Genomic DNA, 21,833 nt, shown 5'->3' on the forward strand with positions numbered 1-21,833 from the left:
CTTTCTTGCTGCCCTCTGCTCTGTCTGAGCTGCTTGCCAGATCAAAAGGCGTGTGCGGCTAAGAATTAGGCCAAGGTGTCTCAACTGCTTGCTATAGGACAACCGGGGGGTGAATCGGCAACAGGACAGGAAAGTACCTGTGGATGAGAAACAGCTGCTTTAGAGATCTAAGACGCAGGGGCAACTGAGAGGAGTGAAAGGAGCAGGGGAAAATGGTGATGAGGAAGGTGTGCTGTTAGAGGCAGTACAGTGCAGAAGAGAGGGAAAGCTTGCTCCTATGATGAAATAAAAACTGACCTTAAGAGAGATTTGCTTTTTGCTCTTCAGGTTATGAGTACGCGTGACTTCCTGAGAACTGTTCTGAGCATGCAGTGTTGCAGGTCACGACTGCCTGGGCAGCGATCCCCAACTTGTCTGCCGAGACTACGCAACAGCTCACAGCTGCCTGTGCAATGAAAGCAAAGGCCAACTTCTCAGAGGGAAGAAGCAGGCTCCACACAGGAAGATTATGGCAGGTGAGCTAATGCCCCAGAACCTTCAGTTTTCCTCCGCGTCCCCCCCAGGACTCACCCATTTGCTCCCTAGTTCCCTCAGGACCAATCCATTTGCTTTTAGGTATGCTCCAAGGCACTCCATTTGTTCTCTTGTCCCTTCAAAATTCTTTGCTTCTTTCTAGTTCCTGCAAGGTTATTCTGACATTTGGTGTCTGTAGGCCCTCTGGTAGCATCAAGACTCCTATGTTTGTCCTCTTGTCCTATTAAGTCCCCCCTCTTTTCCCTCTAGTCTCCTCAAAACCTCTCCGTTTGCCATTGGTGCGTCTCGGCGCCTTTGCTTTTCCCTCTAGTCCTCTCAGGATGCCTCTCTTTGCCCTCTGAGCCCCTTAGGGTCCATCTCCTAGCCCTTTAGCCCCATCAGAACCCCTCTGAGTGCCACACGCTGCCCTCAGGACGCCTTGGTTTGCCTTGGGGGTACCCCAGAACCCTATGCATTCATTGCGCCCTTTCAGTATGCCCTACAGCCCTTCTTTTCCATTGGCTGCACTGTAGAGTCCTCTCTATGTCCTATCGCTATGACCATTCCATGTGCCCTCTATCCCATCAGATCCCCTTTCCTTCCGCTCCCCTTTCCTTCCAGTCCCCTTAAGGCTCCTCTGTCTTCCTTGGTTGTGCCTCACATACCTCTATGCGTCCCCTAGTCTGCTCAAAATCCATCCCCTCCTGTCCCCTCAGAGCACCTCCTGAGGTCTTCCTTGTTAGCCAGTTCTCCTATTTTGGCTGTTTAGGCCCCTTAGGACCCCTCTGCTCTGCTGAGCATGCCTCCTGGGGTGCTGGTATGGCCCCAGAGCTGTTCTCTGGACCCCAGGCCTCCTAGAGAACAGCTGGTCTCCTCAGAAACCTTTCATATTTCGTCCTGGTTCCCCACAGTTGGGTTTTTGGCCACCTAGTCCCCTTAAAACTCCTCGCCTGCTCAGAACACCCCTACTGGGGTGCTTGCTGTGACCTGGAGCTGTCTTCGGGCCCCCCAGGCGCCTTAGACACCCTCTAGTCTCCTCGCAACCCCTCCAGATTTCTCCCTTCTTCCCCAGAGGCATTTCTTGACAGTGTAGAGGCCTTAGCACCCCTCTAGTGCGCTATGGACCCCTCTTTTCCACAGAATAGGGCCCCCTAGCTCTCTTTGGTCCCCCCAGACCCCTTAGACCCCCTCTAGTCTCCTCGCAACCCCTCCAGATTTCTCCCTTCTTCCCCAGAGGTATTTCTGGACCATGTTGATGTCTTAGCACCCCTCTAGTGTGCTCTGGATACCTCTTTTCCACAGAGTGGGGCCCCCCACCCCTCCTGTGGCACCCCAGACCCCTTAGACACCCTCTAGTCTCCTCGCAACCCCTCCAGATTTCTCCCTTCTTCCCCAGAGGCATTTCTGGACCATGTAGACACCTTACTACCTCTCTAGTGCACTCTGGATTCCTCTTTTCCACAGAGTGGGGCCCCCTAGCTCTCTTGTGGCCCCCCAGGGCCCTTCGACAGCCTCTAGTCTTCTCGCAACCCCTCCAGATTTCTCCCTTCTTCCCCAGAGGCATTTCTGGACCATGTAGACACCTTAGGGGTCCAGACCGCACTAGAGGGATGCTAAGGTGTCTACATGGTCAAGAAATGTCTCTGGGAAAGAAGGGAGCAATCTGGAGGCCTTCCGAGGAGACTAGAGGGTGTCTAAGTGGTCTAGGGGGCCATAAGAGAGCTGGGGGCCCAATTCTGTGGAAAAGAGGTGTCCAGAGCGCACTAGAGGGGGTGCTAAGGTGTCTACATGGTCCAGAAATGCCGCTGGGGAAGAAGGGAGAAATCTGGAGGGGTTGCGAAGAGACTAGAGGGTGTATAAGGGGTCTGGGGGCCCAGAAGAGTGCTGGGGGGCCAAATTCTGTGGAACAGAGGGGTCCAGAGTGCGCTAGAGGGGAGCTCTTTTCCACAGAGTCCAGATCCCAGCTCTCTTCTGGTCCCCAGGCCCCTTAGACACCCTCTAGTCTCCTCGCAACCCCTCCAGATTTCTCCCTTCTTCCCCGGAGGCATTTTTTGAGGGTGTAGACGCCATAGAACCCCTCTAGTGCGCTCTGGACCCCTCTTTTCCACAGAATGCAGCCCCCCAGCTCTCTTCTGGCCCCCCAGGCCCCTTAGACCCCCTCTAGTCTCCTCGCAACCCCTGCAGATTTCTCCCTTCTTCCCCAGAGGCATTTCTTGACCGTGTCAACACCTTAGCACCCCTCTACTGCGCTCTGGACCTCTAAGGTGTTGACGTGGTCAAGAAATGCCTATGGGGAAGAAGGAAGCAATGTGGAGGGCTTCTGCGGAGACTACAGGGTGTCTTGGGGGTCTGGGGACCAAATGAGAGGGGGGGTCCCCACCTTGTGGAAAAGAGCACCCCTCTAGTGCCCTCTTGATCCCTCTGTTCAACGGAATAGGACCCCTAGCTCTCTTTTGGCCCCCCAGACCCCTTAGACACCCTCTAGTCTCCTTGCCACACCTCCAGATTTCTCCCTTCTTCCCCAGAAGCATTTATGGACAGTGTAGAGGCCTTAGCACCCCTCTAGTGCGCTCTGGACCCCCCTTTTCCACATAATTGGGCCCACCAGATATCTTTGGGACCTCCAGGCCCCTTAGACACCTTCCAGTCTCCTCGCAACCCCTCCAGATTTCTCCCTTCTTCCCCAGAGGCATTTCTTGACAGTGTAGACCCCTTAGTGCCCCTCTAGTGCACTCTGGACCCCTCTTTTCCACAGAATTGTGCCCCCGAGCTCTCTTCTGGCCCCCCAGACCACTTAGACACTCTTTAGCCTCCTTGCAATCCCTCCACATTTCTCCCTTCTTCACCAGAGCCATTTCTTGACAGTGTAGACACCTTAGTACCCGTCTAGTGCACTCTGGAGCCCTCTTCTCCACAGAATGGGGCCCCCCAGCTCTCTTCTGCTCCCGTAGACCCCTTAGACAGCCTCTAGTCTCCTCGCAACCCCTCCAGATTTCTGCCTTCTTTCCCAGAGGCATTACTTGACAGTGTAGACGCCTTAACATCCCTCTAGTGCAGTGTGGACCCCTCTTTTCCACATGATTGGGCCACCCAGATATCCTTTGGGCCCCCAGGCCCCTTAGACACTCTCTGGTCTCCTCACAATCCCTCCAGATTTCTCCCTTCTTGCCCAGAGGCATTTCTAGACCATGTAGACACCTTAGCATTCCTCTAGTGCGCTCTGGACCCCTCTTTTCCACAGAATTGGGCCCCCCCAGCTCTCTTCTGGCTCCCCAGACCCCTTAGACACCCTCTAGTCTCCTCACAACCCCTCCAGATTGCTCCCTTTTTCCCCAGAGCCGTTTCTCGACCATTTAGATGCCTTAGCATCCCTCTAGTGCACTCTGGACCCCTCTTTTCCACAGATTTGAGTCCTCCACCTCCCTTTTGGCCCCCCAGAGCCCTTACGCACTCTCTAGTCTGCTCGCATCCCTTCCAGATTTCTCCTTTCTTCCCCAGAGGCATTTCTGGATAGTGTAGACACCTTAGCACCCCTCTAGTGCGCTCTGCACCCCTCTTTTCTGCAGAATTGGGCTCACTCCAGGTCTTTTCTGTCCCCCCAGACTCCTTAGACGCCCTCTAGTGTGCTCGCAACTCCTCCAGATTTCTCCCTTCTTCCCCAGAGCCATTTCTGGACCATGTAGACACCTTAGCACCCCTCTAGTGCGCTCTGGACCCCTCTTTTCTACAGAATGGGGCCCCCCAGCCCTCTTCTGGCCCCCCAGGACCCTTGGACACCCTCTAGTCTCCTGGCAACCCCTCCAGATTTCTCCCTTTTTCCCCAGAGGCATTTCTTGACAGTGTAGATGCCTTAGCGCCCCTCTACTGCACTTTGGAGCCTTCTTTTCCACAGAATAGGGCCCCCCAGCTCTCTTCTGGGCCCCCAGGCCCCTTAGACACCCTCTAGTATCCTCGCAACCCCTCCAGATTTCTCCTTACTTCCCTAGAGGCATTTCTTGACAGTGTAGACGCTGTACGACCCCTCTAGTGCACTCTGGACCCCTCTTTTCCACAGAATTGGGCCCCCCAGCTCTCTTCTGGGCCCCCAGGCACCTTAGACACTCTCTAATGTGCTAGAAACTCCTCCAGACTGCTCCCTTCTTCCCCAGCGGCATTTCTGGACCATGTAGACACCTTAGCACCCCTCTAGTGCATTTTGGAGCCCTCTTTTCCACAGAATGGGGCCACCCAGCTCTCTTCTGGCCCCCCAGGCCCCTTTGACACCTTCTAGTCTCCTCGCAACCCCTCCAGATTTCTCCCTTCTTCCCCAGAGGCATTTCTGGACCATGTAGATGCCTTAGCATCCCTCTAGTGCACTCTGGACCCCTCTTTTCCACAGAATGGGTCCCCCCCTATATCTTCTGCTCCCCCAGATCCCTTAGACACCCTGTAGTGTGCTCGCAACCCCTCCAGATTTCTCCTTTCTTCCCCAGAGCCATTTCTTGACAGTGTAGACACTTTAGCACCCCTCTAGTGTGCTCTGGACCCCTCTTTTCTACACAATGGGCTACCCAGCTGTCTGCTGGCCCGTCAGGCCCCTTAGACACCCTCTAGTCTCCTGGCAACCCCTCCAGATTTCTCCCTTCTTCCCCAGAGCCATTTCTTGACAGTGTAGACGCCGTACCACCCCTCCAGTGCGCTCTGGACCCCTCTTTTCTACACAATGGGCCCCCCAGCTGTCTGCTGGCCCGCCAGGCCCCTTAGACACCTTCTAGTCTCCTCGCAACCCCTCCAGATTTCTCCCTTTTTCCCCAGAAGCATTTTTTGACGGTGTAGACCCCTTAGCACCCCTCTAGTATGCTCTGGAGCCGTCTTTTCCACAGAATGGGGCCCCCCAGCTCTCTCTTGGGGCCCCAGGCCCCATAGACCCACGCTAGTCTCCTGGCCACACGTCCAGATTTCTCCCTTCTTTTCCAGAGGCATTTCTGGATCATGTAGACATCTTGGCACCCCTCTAGTGCGTTCTGGAGCCCTCTTTTCCACAGAATGGGCCCCCCAGCTCTCTTCTGGCTCCCCAGGCCCCTTAGACGCCCTGTAGTCTCCCGGCAACCCTTCCAGATTTCTCCCTTCCTCCCCAGATCAATTTCTGGACCATGTAGACACCTTAGTGCCCCTCTAGTGCACTCTGGACCCTTCTTTTCCACAGAATTGGGCCCCCCAGATATCCTTTGGACCTCCAGGCCCCTTAGACACCATCTGGTCTCCTCGCAATCCCTCCAGATTTCTCCCTTCTTCCCCAGAGGCATTTCTAGACCATGTAGACACCTTAGCATCCCTCTAGTGCGCTCTGGACCCCTCTTTTCCACAGAATTGGGCCCCCCCAGCTCTCTTCTGGCTCCCCAGCCCCCTTAGACTCCCTCTAGTCTCCTCACAACCCCTCCAGATTGCTCCCTTTTTCCCCAGAGCCATTTCTCGACCATTTAGATGCCTTAGCATCCCTCTAGTGCACTCTGGACCCCTCTTTTCCACAGATTTGAGTCCTCCACCTCCCTTTTGGCCCCCCAGAGCCCTTACGTACTCTCTAGTCTGCTCGCATCCCTTCCAGATTTCTCCTTTCTTCCCCAGAGGCATTTCTGGATAGTGTAGACACCTTAGCACCCCTCTAGTGCGCTCTGCACCCCTCTTTTCTGCAGAATTGGGCTCACTCCAGGTCTTTTCTGTCCCCCCAGACTCCTTAGACGCCCTCTAGTGTGCTCGCAACTCCTCCAGATTTCTCCCTTCTTCCCCAGAGCCATTTCTGGACCATGTAGACACCTTAGCACCTCTCTAGTGCGCTCTGGTCCCCTCTTTTCTACAGAATGGGGCCCCCCAGCCCTCTTCTGGCCCCCCAGGACCCTTGGACACCCTCTAGTCTCCTGGCAACCCCTCCAGATTTCTCCCTTTTTCCCCAGAGGCATTTCTTGACAGTGTAGATGCCTTAGCGCCCCTCTACTGCACTTTGGAGCCTTCTTTTCCACAGAATAGGGCCCCCCAGCTCTCTTCTGGGCCCCCAGGCCCCTTAGACACCCTCTAGTATCCTCGCAACCCCTCCAGATTTCTCCTTACTTCCCCAGAGGCATTTCTTGACAGTGTAGACGCTGTACGACCCCTCTAGTGCACTCTGGACCCCTCTTTTCCACAGAATTGGGCCCCCCAGCTCTCTTCTGGGCCCCCAGGCGCCTTAGACACTCTCTAATGTGCTAGAAACTCCTCCAGACTGCTCCCTTCTTCCCCAGCGGCATTTCTGGACCATGTAGACACCTTAGCACCCCTCTAGTGCATTTTGGAGCCCTCTTTTCCACAGAATGGGGCCACCCAGCTCTCTTCTGGCCCCCCAGGCCCCTTTGACACCTTCTAGTCTCCTCGCAACCCCTCCAGATTTCTCCCTTGTTCCCCAGAGGCATTTCTGGACCATGTAGATGCCTCAGCACCCCTTTACTGCACTCTGGACCCCTCTTTTCTACAGAATGGGTTCCCCCCTATATCTTCTGCTCCCCCAGATCCCTTAGACACCCTGTAGTGTGCTCGCAACCCCTCCAGATTTCTCCTTTCTTCCTCAGAGCCATTTCTTGACAGTGTAGACACTTTAGCACCCCTCTAGTGTGCTCTGGACCCCTCTTTTCTACACAATGGGCTACCCAGCTGTCTGCTGGCCCGTCAGGCCCCTTAGACACCCTCTAGTCTCCTGGCAACCCCTCCAGATTTCTCCCTTCTTCCCCAGAGCCATTTCTTGACAGTGTAGACGCCGTACCTATCCTCAGTGCGCTCTGGACCCCTCTTTTCTACACAATGGGCCCCCCAGCTGTCTGCTGGCCCGCCAGGCCCCTTAGACACCTTCTAGTCTCCTCGCAACCCCTCCAGATTTCTCCCTTTTTCCCCAGAAGCATTTTTTGACGGTGTAGACCCCTTAGCACCCCTCTAGTATGCTCTGGAGCCGTCTTTTCCACAGAATGGGGCCCCCCAGCTCTCTCTTGGGGCCCCAGGCCCCATAGACCCACGCTAGTCTCCTGGCCACACGTCCAGATTTCTCCCTTCTTTTCCAGAGGCATTTCTGGATCATGTAGACATCTTGGCACCCCTCTAGTGCGTTCTGGAGCCCTCTTTTCCACAGAATGGGCCCCCCAGCTCTCTTCTGGCTCCCCAGGCCCCTTAGACGCCCTGTAGTCTCCCGGCAACCCTTCCAGATTTCTCCCTTCCTCCCCAGATCAATTTCTGGACCATGTAGACACCTTAGTGCCCCTCTAGTGCACTCTGGACCCTTCTTTTCCACAGAATTGGGCCCCCCAGATATCCTTTGGACCTCCAGGCCCCTTAGACACCATCTGGTCTCCTCGCAATCCCTCCAGATTTCTCCCTTCTTCCCCAGAGGCATTTCTAGACCATGTAGACACCTTAGCATCCCTCTAGTGCGCTCTGGACCCCTCTTTTCCACAGAATGCCCCTCCCCAGCTCTCTTCTGGCCCCCCAGACCCCTTAGACTCCCTCTAGTCTCCTGGCAACCCCTCCAGATTTCTCCCTTCTTCCCCAGAGGCGTTTCTAGACCATGTAGACCCCTTAGCACCCCTCTAGCACGCTCTGGAGCCGTCCTTTTTACAGAATGGGGCTCCCCAGATATCTTTGGGACCTCCAGACCCCTTAGATCCCCTCTAGTCTTCTTGGCACCCCTCCAGATTTCTCCCTTCTTCCCCAGAGACATGTTTTGACAGTATAGATGCCTTAGCACCCCTCTAGTGTGCTCTGGACCCCTCTTTTCCACAGAATGGGGCCCCGCAGCTCTCTTCTGGGCTTCTAGCCCTGTTAGACACCCTCTAGTCTCCTTGCAATCCCTCCAGATTTCTCCCTTCTTCCCCAGAGGCATTTCTGGACCATGTAGACGCCTTAGCACCCCTCTAGTGCGCTCTGGACCCCTCTTTTCCACAGAATTGCCCCCCCCCAGATCTCTTCTGGCTCCCCAGACCCCTTAGACACCCTCTAGTCTCCTCACAACCCCTCCGGATTTCTCCTTTCTTCCCCAGAGCCATTTCTTGACAGTGTAGACGCCTTAGCACCCCTCTAGTGCACTCTGGACCCCTCTTTTCTACGGAATGGCCCCCCCCCCAGCTCTCTTCTGGCCCCCGAGACGCCGTAGACACCCTCTAGTCTCCTGGCAATCCCTCCAGATTTCTCCTTTCTTCCCCAGAGGCATTTCTGGACCAAGCAGACGACTTAGCACCCCTCTAGTGCGCTCTGGACCCCTCTTTTCCACAGAATGGGCCCCCTAGCTCTCTTCTGCCCCCCAGACCCCTTAGACATTTTCTAGTCTCCTCGCAACCCCTCCAGATTTCTCCCTTCTTCCGCAGAGGTATTTCTGGACAATGTAGATGCTTTAGCACCCCTCTAATGTGTTCTGGACCCCTCTTTTCCACAGATTTGGGCCCCCCAGATATCCTTTGGACCTCCAGGCCCCTTGGACACCCTCTAGTCTCCTCGCAACTCCTCCAGATTTCTCCCTTCTTCCGCAGAGGCATTTCTTGACAGTGTAGACACCTTAGCACCCCTCTAGTGCGCTCTGGACCCCTCTTTTCCACAGAATGGGCCCCCTAGCTCTCTTCTGCCCCCCAGACCCCTTAGACATTTTCTAGTCTCCTCGCAACCCCTCCAGATTTCTCCCTTCTTCCCCAGAGGTATTTCTGGACAATGTAGATGCTTTAGCACCCCTCTAATGTGTTCTGGACACCTCTTTTCCACAGAATTGGGCCACCCAGATATCTTTTGGACCTCCAGGCCCCTTGGACACCCTCTAGTCTCCTCGCAACCCCTTCAGATTTCTCCCTTCTTCCCCAGAGCCATTTCCAGACTATGTAGACACCTTAGTATCCCTCTAGCACACTCTGGACCCCTCTTTTCCACAGAATGGGGCCCCCCAGCTCTCCTTTGGGCCCCCAAGCCCCTTAGACACCATCTGGTCTCCTCGCAATCCCTCCAGATTTCTCCCTTCTTCCCCAGAGGCATTTCTAGACCATGTAGACGCCTTAGCATCCCTCTAGTGCGCTCTGGACCCCTCTTTTCCACAGAATGCCCCTCCCCAGTTCTCTTCTGGCCCCCCATACCCCTTAGACCCCCTCTAGTCTTCTCGCAACCCCTCCAGATTGCTCCCTTCTTCCCCGGAGGCATTTCTTGACAGTGTAGACGCCTTGGCACCCCTCTAGTGCGTTCTGGACCACTCTTTTCCACAGAATGCCCCCCCCCCGCTCTCTTCTGGCACCCCAGGACCCTTGGACCCCCTCTAGTCTCCTCGCAACCCCTCCAGATTTCTCCCTTCTTCCCCAGAGGCACTTCTGGACCATGTAGACCCCTTAGCACTCCTCTAGCACGCTCTGGACCCCTCTTTTCTACTGAATGGGGTTCCCCAGATGTCTTTGGGACCTCCAGACCCCTGAGATCCCCTCTAGTCTCCTTGGCACCCCTTCAGATTTCTCCCTTCTTCCCCAGAGGCATTTCTTGACTATGTAGACACCTTAGCACCCCTCTAGTGCACTCTGGACCCTTCTTTTCCACAGAATTTGGATACCCAGATATCTTTGGGATCTCCAGACCCCTTAGACTCCCTCTAGTCTCCTGGCAACCCCTCCAGATTTCTCCCTTCTTCCCCAGAGGCGTTTCTAGACCATGTAGACCCCTTAGCACCCCTCTAGCACGCTCTGGAGCCGTCCTTTTTACAGAATGGGGCTCCCCAGATATCTTTGGGACCTCCAGACCCCTTAGATCCCTTCTAGTCTTCTTGGCACCCCTACAGATTTCTCCCTTCTTCCCCAGAGACATTTTTTGACAGTATAGATGCCTTAGCACCCCTCTAGTGTGCTCTGGACCCCTCTTTTCCACAGAATGGGGCCCCGCAGCTCTCTTCTGGGCTTCTAGCCCTGTTAGACACCCTCTAGTCTCCTTGCAATCCCTCCAGATTTCTCCCTTCTTCCCCAGAGGCATTTCTGGACCATGTAGACGCCTTAGCACCCCTCTAGTGCGCTCTGGACCCCTCTTTTCCACAGAATTGGGCCCCCCCAGCTCTCTTCTGGCTCCCCAGACCCCTTAGACACCCTCTAGTCTCCTCACAACCCCTCCAGATTGCTCCCTTTTTCCCCAGAGCCATTTCTCGACCATTTAGATGCCTTAGCATCCCTCTAGTGCACTCTGGACCCCTCTTTTCCACAGATTTGAGTCCTCCACCTCCCTTTTGGCCCCCCAGAGCCCTTACGTACTCTCTAGTCTGCTCGCATCCCTTCCAGATTTCTCCTTTCTTCCCCAGAGGCATTTCTGGATAGTGTAGACACCTTAGCACCCCTCTAGTGCGCTCTGCACCCCTCTTTTCTGCAGAATTGGGCTCACTCCAGGTCTTTTCTGTCCCCCCAGACTCCTTAGACGCCCTCTAGTGTGCTCGCAACTCCTCCAGATTTCTCCCTTCTTCCCCAGAGCCATTTCTGGACCATGTAGACACCTTAGCACCCCTCTAGTGCGCTCTGGACCCCTCTTTTCTACAGAATGGGGCCCCCCAGCCCTCTTCTGGCCCCCCAGGACCCTTGGACACCCTCTAGTCTCCTGGCAACCCCTCCAGATTTCTCCCTTTTTCCCCAGAGGCATTTCTTGACAGTGTAGATGCCTTAGCGCCCCTCTACTGCACTTTGGAGCCTTCTTTTCCACAGAATAGGGCCCCCCAGCTCTCTTCTGGGCCCCCAGGCCCCTTAGACACCCTCTAGTATCCTCGCAACCCCTCCAGATTTCTCCTTACTTCCCCAGAGGCATTTCTTGACAGTGTAGACGCTGTACGACCCCTCTAGTGCACTCTGGACCCCTCTTTTCCACAGAATTGGGCCCCCCAGCTCTCTTCTGGGCCCCTAGGCACCTTAGACACTCTCTAATGTGCTAGAAACTCCTCCAGACTGCTCCCTTCTTCCCCAGCGGCATTTCTGGACCATGTAGACACCTTAGCACCCCTCTAGTGCATTTTGGAGCCCTCTTTTCCACAGAATGGGGCCACCCAGCTCTCTTCTGGCCCCCCAGGCCCCTTTGACACCTTCTAGTCTCCTCGCAACCCCTCCAGATTTCTCCCTTGTTCCCCAGAGGCATTTCTGGACCATGTAGATGCCTCAGCACCCCTTTACTGCACTCTGGACCCCTCTTTTCTACAGAATGGGTTCCCCCCTATATCTTCTGCTCCCCCAGATCCCTTAGACACCCTGTAGTGTGCTCGCAACCCCTCCAGATTTCTCCTTTCTTCCTCAGAGCCATTTCTTGACAGTGTAGACACTTTAGCACCCCTCTAGTGTGCTCTGGACCCCTCTTTTCTACACAATGGGCTACCCAGCTGTCTGCTGGCCCGTCAGGCCCCTTAGACACCCTCTAGTCTCCTGGCAACCCCTCCAGATTTCTCCCTTCTTCCCCAGAGCCATTTCTTGACAGTGTAGACGCCGTACCACCCCTCCAGTGCGCTCTGGACCCCTCTTTTCTACACAATGGGCCCCCCAGCTGTCTGCTGGCCCGCCAGGCCCCTTAGACACCTTCTAGTCTCCTCGCAACCCCTCCAGATTTCTCCCTTTTTCCCCAGAAGCATTTTTTGACGGTGTAGACCCCTTAGCACCCCTCTAGTATGCTCTGGAGCCGTCTTTTCCACAGAATGGGGCCCCCCAGCTCTCTCTTGGGGCCCCAGGCCCCATAGACCCACGCTAGTCTCCTGGCCACACGTCCAGATTTCTCCCTTCTTTTCCAGAGGCATTTCTTGATCATGTAGACATCTTGGCACCCCTCTAGTGCGTTCTGGAGCCCTCTTTTCCACAGAATGGGCCCCCCAGCTCTCTTCTGGCTCCCCAGGCCCCTTAGACGCCCTGTAGTCTCCCGGCAACCCTTCCAGATTTCTCCCTTCCTCCCCAGATCAATTTCTGGACCATGTAGACACCTTAGTGCCCCTCTAGTGCACTCTGGACCCTACTTTTCCACAGAATTGGGCCCCCCAGATATCCTTTGGACCTCCAGGCCCCTTAGACACCATCTGGTCTCCTCGCAATCCCTCCAGATTTCTCCCTTCTTCCCCAGAGGCATTTCTAGACCATGTAGACGCCTTAGCACCCCTCTAGTGCGCTCTGGACCCCTCTTTTCCACAGAATTGCCCCCCCCCCAGATCTCTTCTGGCTCCCCAGACCCCTTAGACCCCCTCTAGTCTCCTCACAACCCCTCCGGATTTCTCCTTTCTTCCCCAGAGCCATTTCTTGACAGTGTAGACGCCTTAGCACCCCTCTAGTGCACTCTGGACCCCTCTTTTCCACAGAATGGGGCCCCCCCGATCTCTTCTGCTCCCCCAGACCCCTTAGACACCCTCTAGTGTGCTCGCAGCCCCTCCAGATTTCTCCCTTCTTCCCCAGAGGCATTTCTGGATAGTGTAGACACCTTAGCACCCCTCTAGTGCGCTCTGGACCCCTCTTTTCCACAGATTGGGCCCCCTAGCTCTCTTCTGCCCCCCAGACCCCTTAGACATTTTCTAGTCTCCTCGCAACCCCTCCAGATTTCTCCCTTTTTCCCCAGAGGTATTTCTGGACAATGTAGATGCTTTAGCACCCCTCTAATGTGTTCTGGACCCCTCTTTTCCACAGATTTGGGCCCTCCAGATATTTTTGGAACTTCCAGACCCCTTAGATACTCTCTAGTCTCCTCGCCACCCCTCCAGATTTCTCCCTTTTTCCCCAGAGGCATTTCTGGACAATGTAGACGCCTTACCACCCCTGTAGTGCGCTCTGGACCCCTCTTTTCCACAGAATGGGACCCCACACCTCTTTTCCGGCCCCTCAAACTCCTTAGACACCCTCTAGTCTCCTCGCAATCCCTCCAGATTTCTCCCTTCTTACCCCAGATATTTCTAGATCATGCAGACCCCTTAGCACCCCTCTAGTGCGCTCTGGACCCCTCTTTTCCACAGAATGGGCCCCCGAGCTCTCTTCTGGCCCCCAGACACCTTAGACACCCTCTAGTCTCCTGGCAACCCCTCCAGATTTCTTCCTTTTTCCCCAGTGGCATTTCTGGACCATGTAGACCCCTTAGCACCCCTCTAGCACGCTCTGGAGCCGTTCTTTTTACAGAATGGGGCTCCCCAGATATCTTTGGGACCTCCAGACCCCTTAGATCCCCTCTAGTCTTCTTGGCACCCCTACAGATTTCTCCCTTCTTCCCCAGAGACATGTTTTGACAGTATAGATGCCTTAGCACCCCTCTAGTGTGCTCTGGACCCCTCTTTTCCACAGAATGGGGCCCCGCAGCTCTCTTCTGGGCTTCTAGCCCTGTTAGACACCCTCTAGTCTCCTTGCAATCCCTCCAGGTTTCTCCCTTCTTCCCCCAGAGGCATTTCTGGACCATGTAGACGCCTTAGCACCCCTCTAGTGCGCTCTGGACCCCTCTTTTCCACAGAATTGGGCCACCCAGATATCTTTGGGCCCCCCAGCCCCCTTAGACCCCCTCTAGTCTCCTCACAACCCCTCCAGATTTCTCCCTTTTTCCCCAGAGCCATTTCTGGAGCATGTAGACCCATCAGCACCCCTCTAGTGCGCTCCGGACGCCTCTTTTCTGCAGAATTGCCCCCCCCAGCTCTCTTCTGGCTCCCCGGACCCCTTAGACCCCCTCTAGTCTCCTCGCAACCCCTCTAGATTTCTCCCTTCTTCCTCAGAGCCATTTTTGGACAGTGTAGACCCCTTAGCACCCCTCTAGTGTGCTCTGGACCCCTCTTCTCTACACAGTTGTGCCCCCCAGATATCTCTGGGACCTCCAGGCCCCTTAGACACCATCTGGTCTCCTCGCAATCCCTCCAGATTTCTCCCTTCTTCCCCAGAGGCATTTCTTGACCAAGTAGACCCCTTAGCACCCCTCTAGTGCACTCTGGACACCTCTTATCCACAGAACTGGGCCCCCCAGGTCTCTTCTGGCCCCTCAGACCCTTAGACACCCTCTAGTCTCCTCGCAACCTCTCCACATTTCTCCCTTCTTCCCCAGAGGTATTTCTGGACCATGTAGATGCCTTAACACCCCTCTTCTGCACTCTGAACCCCTCTTTTCCACAGAATGGGGCCCCCCAGCTCTCTTCTGGCCCCCCAGCCCCCTTAGACACCCTCTAGTCTCCTCGCAACCCCTCCAGATTTCTCCCTTCTTCCCCAGAGCCATTTCTGGAGCATGTAGACCCATCAGCACCCCTCTAGTGCGCTCCGGACGCCTCTTTTCCACAGAATGGGCCCCCCCCGATCTCTTCTGCTCCCCCAGACCCCTTAGCCATCCTCTACGCTGCTCGCATCCCTTCCAGATTTCTCCTTTCTTCCCCAGAGGCATTTCTGGACAATGTAGATGCTTTAGCACCCCTCTAATGTGTTCTGGACACCTCTTTTCCACAGAATGGGACCCCACACCTCTTTTCCGGCCCCTCAAACTCCTTAGACACCCTCTAGTCTCCTCGCAATCCCTCCAGATTTCTCTCTTCTTACCCCAGATATTTCTAGATCATGCAGACACCTTAGCACCCCTCTCGTGTGCTCTGGACCCCTCTTTTCCACAGAATGGGGCCCCCAGCTCTCTTCTGGCCCCCCAGACACCTTAGACACCCTCTAGTCTCCTGGCAACCCCTCCAGATTTCTCCCTTCTTCCCCAGAGGCATTTCTGGAGCATGTAGACCCATCAGCACCCCTCTAGTGCGCTCCGGACGCCTCTTTTCTGCAGAATTGGCCCCCCCAGCTCTCTTCTGGCTCCCCGGACCCCTTAGACTCCCTCTAGTCTCCTCGCAACCCCTCTAGATTTCTCCCTTCTTCTTCAGAGCCATTTTTGGACAGTGTAGACCCCTTAGCACCCCTCTAGTGTGCTCTGGACCCCTCTTCTCTACACAGTTGTGCCCCCCAGATATCTCTGGGACCTCCAGACCCCTTAGACACCCTCTAGTCTCCTGGCAACCCCTCCAGACTGCTCCCTTCTTCCCCAGAGGCATTTCTGGACCATGTAGATGTCTTACCACCCCTGTAGTGCGCTCTGGACCCCTCTTTTCCACGGAATGGGGCCCCGCACCTCTTTTCCGGCCCCTCAAACTCCTTAGACATCCTCTAGTCTCCTCGTAATCCCTCCAGATTTCTCTCTTCTTACCCCAGATATTTCTAGATCATGCAGACACCTTAGCACCCCTCTAGTGCACTCTGGACCCCTCTTTTCCACAGAATGGGCCCCCGAGCTCTCTTCTGGCCCCCCAGACCCCTTAGACACCCTCTAGTCTCCTGGCAACCCCTCCAGATTTCTCCCTTCTTCCCCAGAGGCATTTCTGGAGCATGTAGACGCCTTAGCATCCCTGTAGTGCGCTCTGGATCCCTCTTTTCCACAGAATGGGAACCCCAGCTCTCTTCTGTGCCACCAGACCCGTTAGACCGTCTCTAGTCTCCTCGCAACCCCTCCAGATTTCGTCCTTCTTCCCCAGAGGCATTTCTGGACCATTTAGACACCTTAGCATCCCTGTAGTGCGCTCTGGACCCCTCTTTGCCACAGAATGGGAACCCCAGCTCTCTTCTGGGCCACCAGACCCGTTAGACCGTCTCTAGTCCCCTCGCAACCCCTCCAGATTTCGCGCTTCTTCCCCAGAGGCATTTCTGGAGCATGTAGACCCATCAGCACATCTCTAGTGCGCTCTGGACCCCTCTTTGCCACAGAATGGCCCCCCCCAGCTCTCTTGTGGGCCTCTAGCCCTCTTAGACAGCCTTTATGGTCCTCGCCAGCCCCTCCAGATTTCTCCCTTCTTCCCCAGAGCCATTTCTTGACAGTGTAGACACCTTAGCACCCCTCTAGTGCACTCTGGACCCCTCTTTTCCACAGAATGGGGCCCCCCAGATCTCTTCTGTCTCCCCGGACCCCTTAGACACCCTCTAGTCTCCTCGCAACCCCTCCAGATTGCTCCCTTCTTCCCCAGAGGCATTTCTTGACAGTGTAGATGCTTTAGCACCCCTTTAGTGTGCTCTGGACCCCTCTTTTCCACAGAATGCCCCCCCCAGCTCTCTTCTGGCTCCCCAGGCCCCTTAGACACCCTCTAGTCTCCTTGCAACCCCTCCAGATTGCTCCCTTTTTCCCCAGAGCCATTTCTCGACCATTTAGATGCCTTAGCACCCCTCTAGTGCACTCTGGACCCCTCTTTGCCACAGAATGGGCCCCCCCCGATCTCTTCAGCTCCCCCAGACCCCTTAGACACCCTCTAGGCTGCTCGCATCCCTTCCAGATTTCTCCTTTCTTCCCCAGAGGCATTTCTGGATAGTGTAGACACCTTAGCACCCCTCTCGTGCACTCTGGACCCCTCTTTTCCACAGAATGGGGCCCCACCGCCCACTTCTGGCCCCCCAGGCCCCTTGGACACCCTCTAGTGTGCTCACAACCCTTCCAGATTTCTCCCTTCTTTCCCAGAGGCATTTCTTGACAGTGTAGATGACTTAGCGCCCCTCTACTGCACTTTGGAGCCTTCTTTTCCACAGAATGGGGCCCCCCAGCTCTTTTGTGTCCCCCAGGCCCCTTAGACACCCTCTAATGTGCTAGAAGCTCCTCCAGACTGCTCCCTTCTTCGCCAGAGGCATTTCTTGACAGTGTAGACGCCGTAGCACCCCTCTAGTGCACTCTAGACCCCTCTTTGCCACAGAATTCGGCCCCCCAGCTGTCTGCTGGCCCCCCAGGCCCCTTAGACACCCTCTAGTCTCCTCGCAACCCCTCCAGATTTCTCCCTTCTTCCCCAGAAGCATTTATGGACAGTGTAGACGCCTTAGCACCCCTCTAGTATGCTCTGGACCCTTCTTTTCCACAGAATCGGGCCCCCCAGCTCTCTTCTGGCTCCCCAGGCCCCTTAGACGCCCTCCAGTCTCCTCGCAACCCCTCCAGATTTCTCCCTTCTTCCCCAGAGGCATTTCTTGACAGTGTAGATGCCTTAGCACCCTTCTTCTGCACTCTGGACCCTTCTTTTCCACAGAATGGGTCCCCCCAGATATCTTCTGCTCCCCCAGACCCCTTAGACACCCTCTGGTGTGCTCGCAACTCCTCCAGATTTCTCCCTTCTTCCCCAGAGCCATTTCTTGACAGTGTAGATGCCTTGGCACCCCTCTAGTGCGCTCTGGACCCCTCTTTTCCACAGAATGGGGCCCCCAGAGATCTTTGGGACCTCCAGATCCCTTAGACACCCTCTAGTCTCCTGGCAACCCCTCCAGATTTCTCCCTTCTTCCCCAGAGCCATTTCTAGACCATGTAGACACCTTAGCACCCCTCTAGTGTGCTCTGGACCCCTCTTTGCCACAGAATGGGGCCCCACAGCTCTCTTCTGCCCCCCCAGACCCTTTAGACACGCTCTAATCTCCTCGCAACCCCTCCAGATTGCTCCCTTCTTCCCCAGAGGCATTTCTTGACAGTGTAGATGTCTTAGCACCCCTCTAGTGCGCTCTGGACCCCTCTTTTTCACAGAATTGGGCCCCCCAGATATCCTTGGGATCTCCAGACCCCTTAGACACCCTCTAGTCTCCTGGCAACCCCTCCAGATTTCTCCCTTCTTCCCCAGAGGCATTTCTTGACAGTGTAGACGCTTTAGCACCCCTCTAGTGTGCTCTGGACCTCCCTATGGGGAAGAAGGAAGCAATCTGGAGGGCTTCTGCGGAGACTACAGGGTGTCTTGGGGGTCTGGGGACCAAATGAGAGGTGGGGCCCCCACCTTGTGGAAAAGAGCACCCCTCTAGTGCCCTCTTGATCCCTCTGTTCAACGGAATAGGACCCCTAGCTCTCTTTTGGCCCCCCAGACCCCTTAGACACCCTCTAGTCTCCTTGCCACACCTCCAGATTTCTCCCTTCTTCCCCAGAAGCATTTATGGACAGTGTAGAGGCCTTAGCACCCCTCTAGTGCGCTCTGGACCCCCCTTTTCCACATAATTGGGCCCACCAGATATCTTTCGGATCTCCAGACGCTTTAGACACTCTCTAGTCTCCTTGCAACCCCTCCAGATTTCTCCCTTCTTCCCCAGAGGCATTTTTTGACAGTGTAGACCCCTTAGTGCCCCTCTAGTGCACTCTGGACCCCTCTTTTCCACAGAATTGTGCCCCCGAGCTCTCTTCTGGCCCCCCAGACCACTTAGACACTCTTTAGCCTCCTTGCAATCCCTCCACATTTCTCCCTTCTTCACCAGAGCCATTTCTTGACAGTGTAGACACCTTAGTACCCGTCTAGTGCACTCTGGAGCCCTCTTCTCCACAGAGTGGGGCCCCCCAGCTCTCTTCTGCTCCCGTAGACCCCTTAGACAGCCTCTAGTCTCCTCGCAACCCCTCCAGATTGCTCCCTTCTTCCCCAGAGGCATTTCTGGACCATGTAGACACCTTAGCACCCCTCTAGTGCATTTTGGAGCCCTGTTTTCCACAGAATGGGGCCACCCAGCTCTCTTCTGGCCCCCCAGGCCCCTTTGACACCTTCTAGTCTCCTTGCAACCCCTCCAGATTTCTCCCTTGTTCCCCAGAGGCATTTCTGGACCATGTAGATGCCTCAGCACCCCTTTACTGCACTCTGGACCCCTCTTTTCCACAGAATGGGTCCCCCCCTATATCTTCTGCTCCCCCAGATCCCTTAGACACCCTGTAGTGTGCTCGCAACCCCTCCAGATTTCTCCTTTCTTCCTCAGAGCCATTTCTTGACAGTGTAGACACTTTAGCACCCCTCTAGTGTGCTCTGGACCCCTCTTTTCTACACAATGGGCTACCCAGCTGTCTGCTGGCCCGTCAGGCCCCTTAGACCCCCTCTAGTCTCCTGGCAACCCCTCCAGATTTCTCCCTTCTTCCCCAGAGCCATTTCTTGACAGTGTAGACGCCGTACCACCCCTCCAGTGCGCTCTGGACCCCTCTTTTGCACAGAATGGGCCCCCCAGCTGTCTGCTGGCCCGCCAGGCCCCTTAGACACCTTCTAGTCTCCTCGCAACCCCTCCAGATTTCTCCCTTTTTCCCCAGAAGCATTTTTTGACGGTGTAGACCCCTTAGCACCCCTCTAGTATGCTCTGGAGCCGTCTTTTCCACAGAATGGGGCCCCCCAGCTCTCTTTTGGGGCCCCAGGCCCCATAGACCCACGCTAGTCTCCTGGCCACACGTCCAGATTTCTCCCTTCTTTTCCAGAGGCATTTCTGGATCATGTAGACATCTTGGCACCCCTCTAGTGCGTTCTGGAGCCCTCTTTTCCACAGAATGGGCCCCCCAGCTCTCTTCTGGCTCCCCAGGCCCCTTAGACGCCCTGTAGTCTCCCGGCAACCCTTCCAGATTTCTCCCTTCCTCCCCAGATCAATTTCTGGACCATGTAGACACCTTAGTGCCCCTCTAGTGCACTCTGGACCCTTCTTTTCCACAGAATTGGGACCCCCAGATATCCTTTGGACCTCCAGGCCCCTTAGACACCATCTGGTCTCCTCGCAATCCCTCCAGATTTCTCCCTTCTTCCCCAGAGGCATTTCTAGACCATGTAGACACCTTAGCATCCCTCTAGTGCGCTCTGGACCCCTCTTTTCCACAGAATGCCCCTCCCCAGCTCTCTTCTGGCCCCCCAGACCCCTTAGACTCCCTCTAGTCTCCTGGCAACCCCTCCAGATTTCTCCCTTCTTCCCCAGAGGCGTTTCTAGACCATGTAGACCCCTTAGCACCCCTCTAGCACGCTCTGGAGCCGTCCTTTTTACAGAATGGGGCTCCCCAGATATCTTTGGGACCTCCAGACCCCTTAGATCCCCTCTAGTCTTCTTGGCACCCCTACAGATTTCTCCCTTCTTCCCCAGAGACATGTTTTGACAGTATAGATGCCTTAGCACCCCTCTAGTGTGCTCTGGACCCCTCTTTTCCACAGAATGGGGCCCCGCAGCTCTCTTCTGGGCTTCTAGCCCTGTTAGACACCCTCTAGTCTCCTTGCAATCCCTCCAGATTTCTCCCTTCTTCCCCAGAGGCATTTCTGGACCATGTAGACGCCTTAGCACCCCTCTAGTGCGCTCTGGACCCCTCTTTTCCACAGAATTGCCCCCCCCCCAGATCTCTTCTGGCTCCCCAGACCCCTTAGACACCCTCTAGTCTCCTCACAACCCCTCCGGATTTCTCCTTTTTTCCCCAGAGCCATTTCTTGACAGTGTAGACGCCTTAGCACCCCTCTAGTGCACTCTGGACCCCTCTTTTCTACGGAATGGCCCCCCCCCAGCTCTCTTCTGGCCCCCGAGACGCCGTAGACACCCTCTAGTCTCCTGGCAATCCCTCCAGATTTCTCCTTTCTTCCCCAGAGGCATTTCTGGACCAAGCAGACGACTTAGCACCCCTCTAGTGCACTCTGAACCCCTCTTTTCCACAGAATGGGGCCCCCCCGATCTCTTCTGCTCCCCCAGACCCCTTAGACACCCTCTAGTGTGCTCGCAGCCCCTCCAGATTTCTCCCTTCTTCCCCAGAGGCATTTCTTGACAGTGTAGACACCTTAGCACCCCTCTAGTGCGCTCTGGACCCCTCTTTTCCACAGAATGGGCCCCCTAGCTCTCTTCTGCCCCCCAGACCCCTTAGACATTTTCTAGTCTCCTCGCAACCCCTCCAGATTTCTCCTTTCTTCCCCAGAGGTATTTCTGGACAAAGTAGATGCTTTAGCACCCCTCTAATGTGTTCTGGACACCTCTTTTCCACTGAATGGGACCCCACACCTCTTTTCCGGCCCCTCAAACTCCTTAGACACCCTCTAGTCTCCTCGCAATCCCTCCAGATTTCTCCCTTCTTACCCCAGATATTTCTAGATCATGCAGACACTTTAGCACCCCTCTCGTGTGCTCTGGACCCCTCTTTTCCACAGAATGGGCCCCCGAGCTCTCTTCTGGCCCCCCAGACACCTTAGACACCCTCTAGTCTCCTGGCAACCCCTCCAGATTTCTCCCTTTTTCCCCAGAGGCATTTCTGGACCATGTAGACCCCTTAGCACCCCTCTAGCACGCTCTGGAGCCGTCCTTTTTACAGAATGGGGCTCCCCAGATATCTTTGGGACCTCCAGACCCCTTAGATCCCCTCTAGTCTTCTTGGCACCCCTCCAGATTTCTCCCTTCTTCCCCAGAGACATGTTTTGACAGTATAGATGCCTTAGCACCCCTCTAGTGTGCTCTGGACCCCTCTTTTCCACAGAATGGGGCCCCGCAGCTCTCTTCTGGGCTTCTAGCCCTGTTAGACACCCTCTAGTCTCCTTGCAATCCCTGCAGATTTCTCCCTTCTTCCCCAGAGGCATTTCTGGACCATGTAGACGCCTTAGCACCCCTCTAGTGCGCTCT

General features: G+C 55.4%; 1 long non-coding RNA gene across 2 annotated transcripts in view; it reads left to right on the top strand.

Moving 5' to 3' along the window:
- Window positions 1–418: 418 nt before the first annotated feature.
- The window catches only part of LOC135325923 (uncharacterized), a 186,600-nt gene continuing 165,185 nt past the window's right edge, over window positions 419–21,833 (top strand). For both annotated transcript variants that reach the window (XR_010386633.1, XR_010386635.1), the window contains exon 1: window positions 419–515. This is a non-coding gene — a long non-coding RNA (uncharacterized LOC135325923). The remainder of the gene's footprint in view (window positions 516–21,833) is intronic.

Source organism: Dromaius novaehollandiae, unplaced genomic scaffold (assembly GCF_036370855.1).
Source record: "Dromaius novaehollandiae isolate bDroNov1 unplaced genomic scaffold, bDroNov1.hap1 HAP1_SCAFFOLD_80, whole genome shotgun sequence".
Classification (NCBI taxonomy): Eukaryota; Metazoa; Chordata; class Aves; order Casuariiformes; family Dromaiidae; genus Dromaius; species Dromaius novaehollandiae.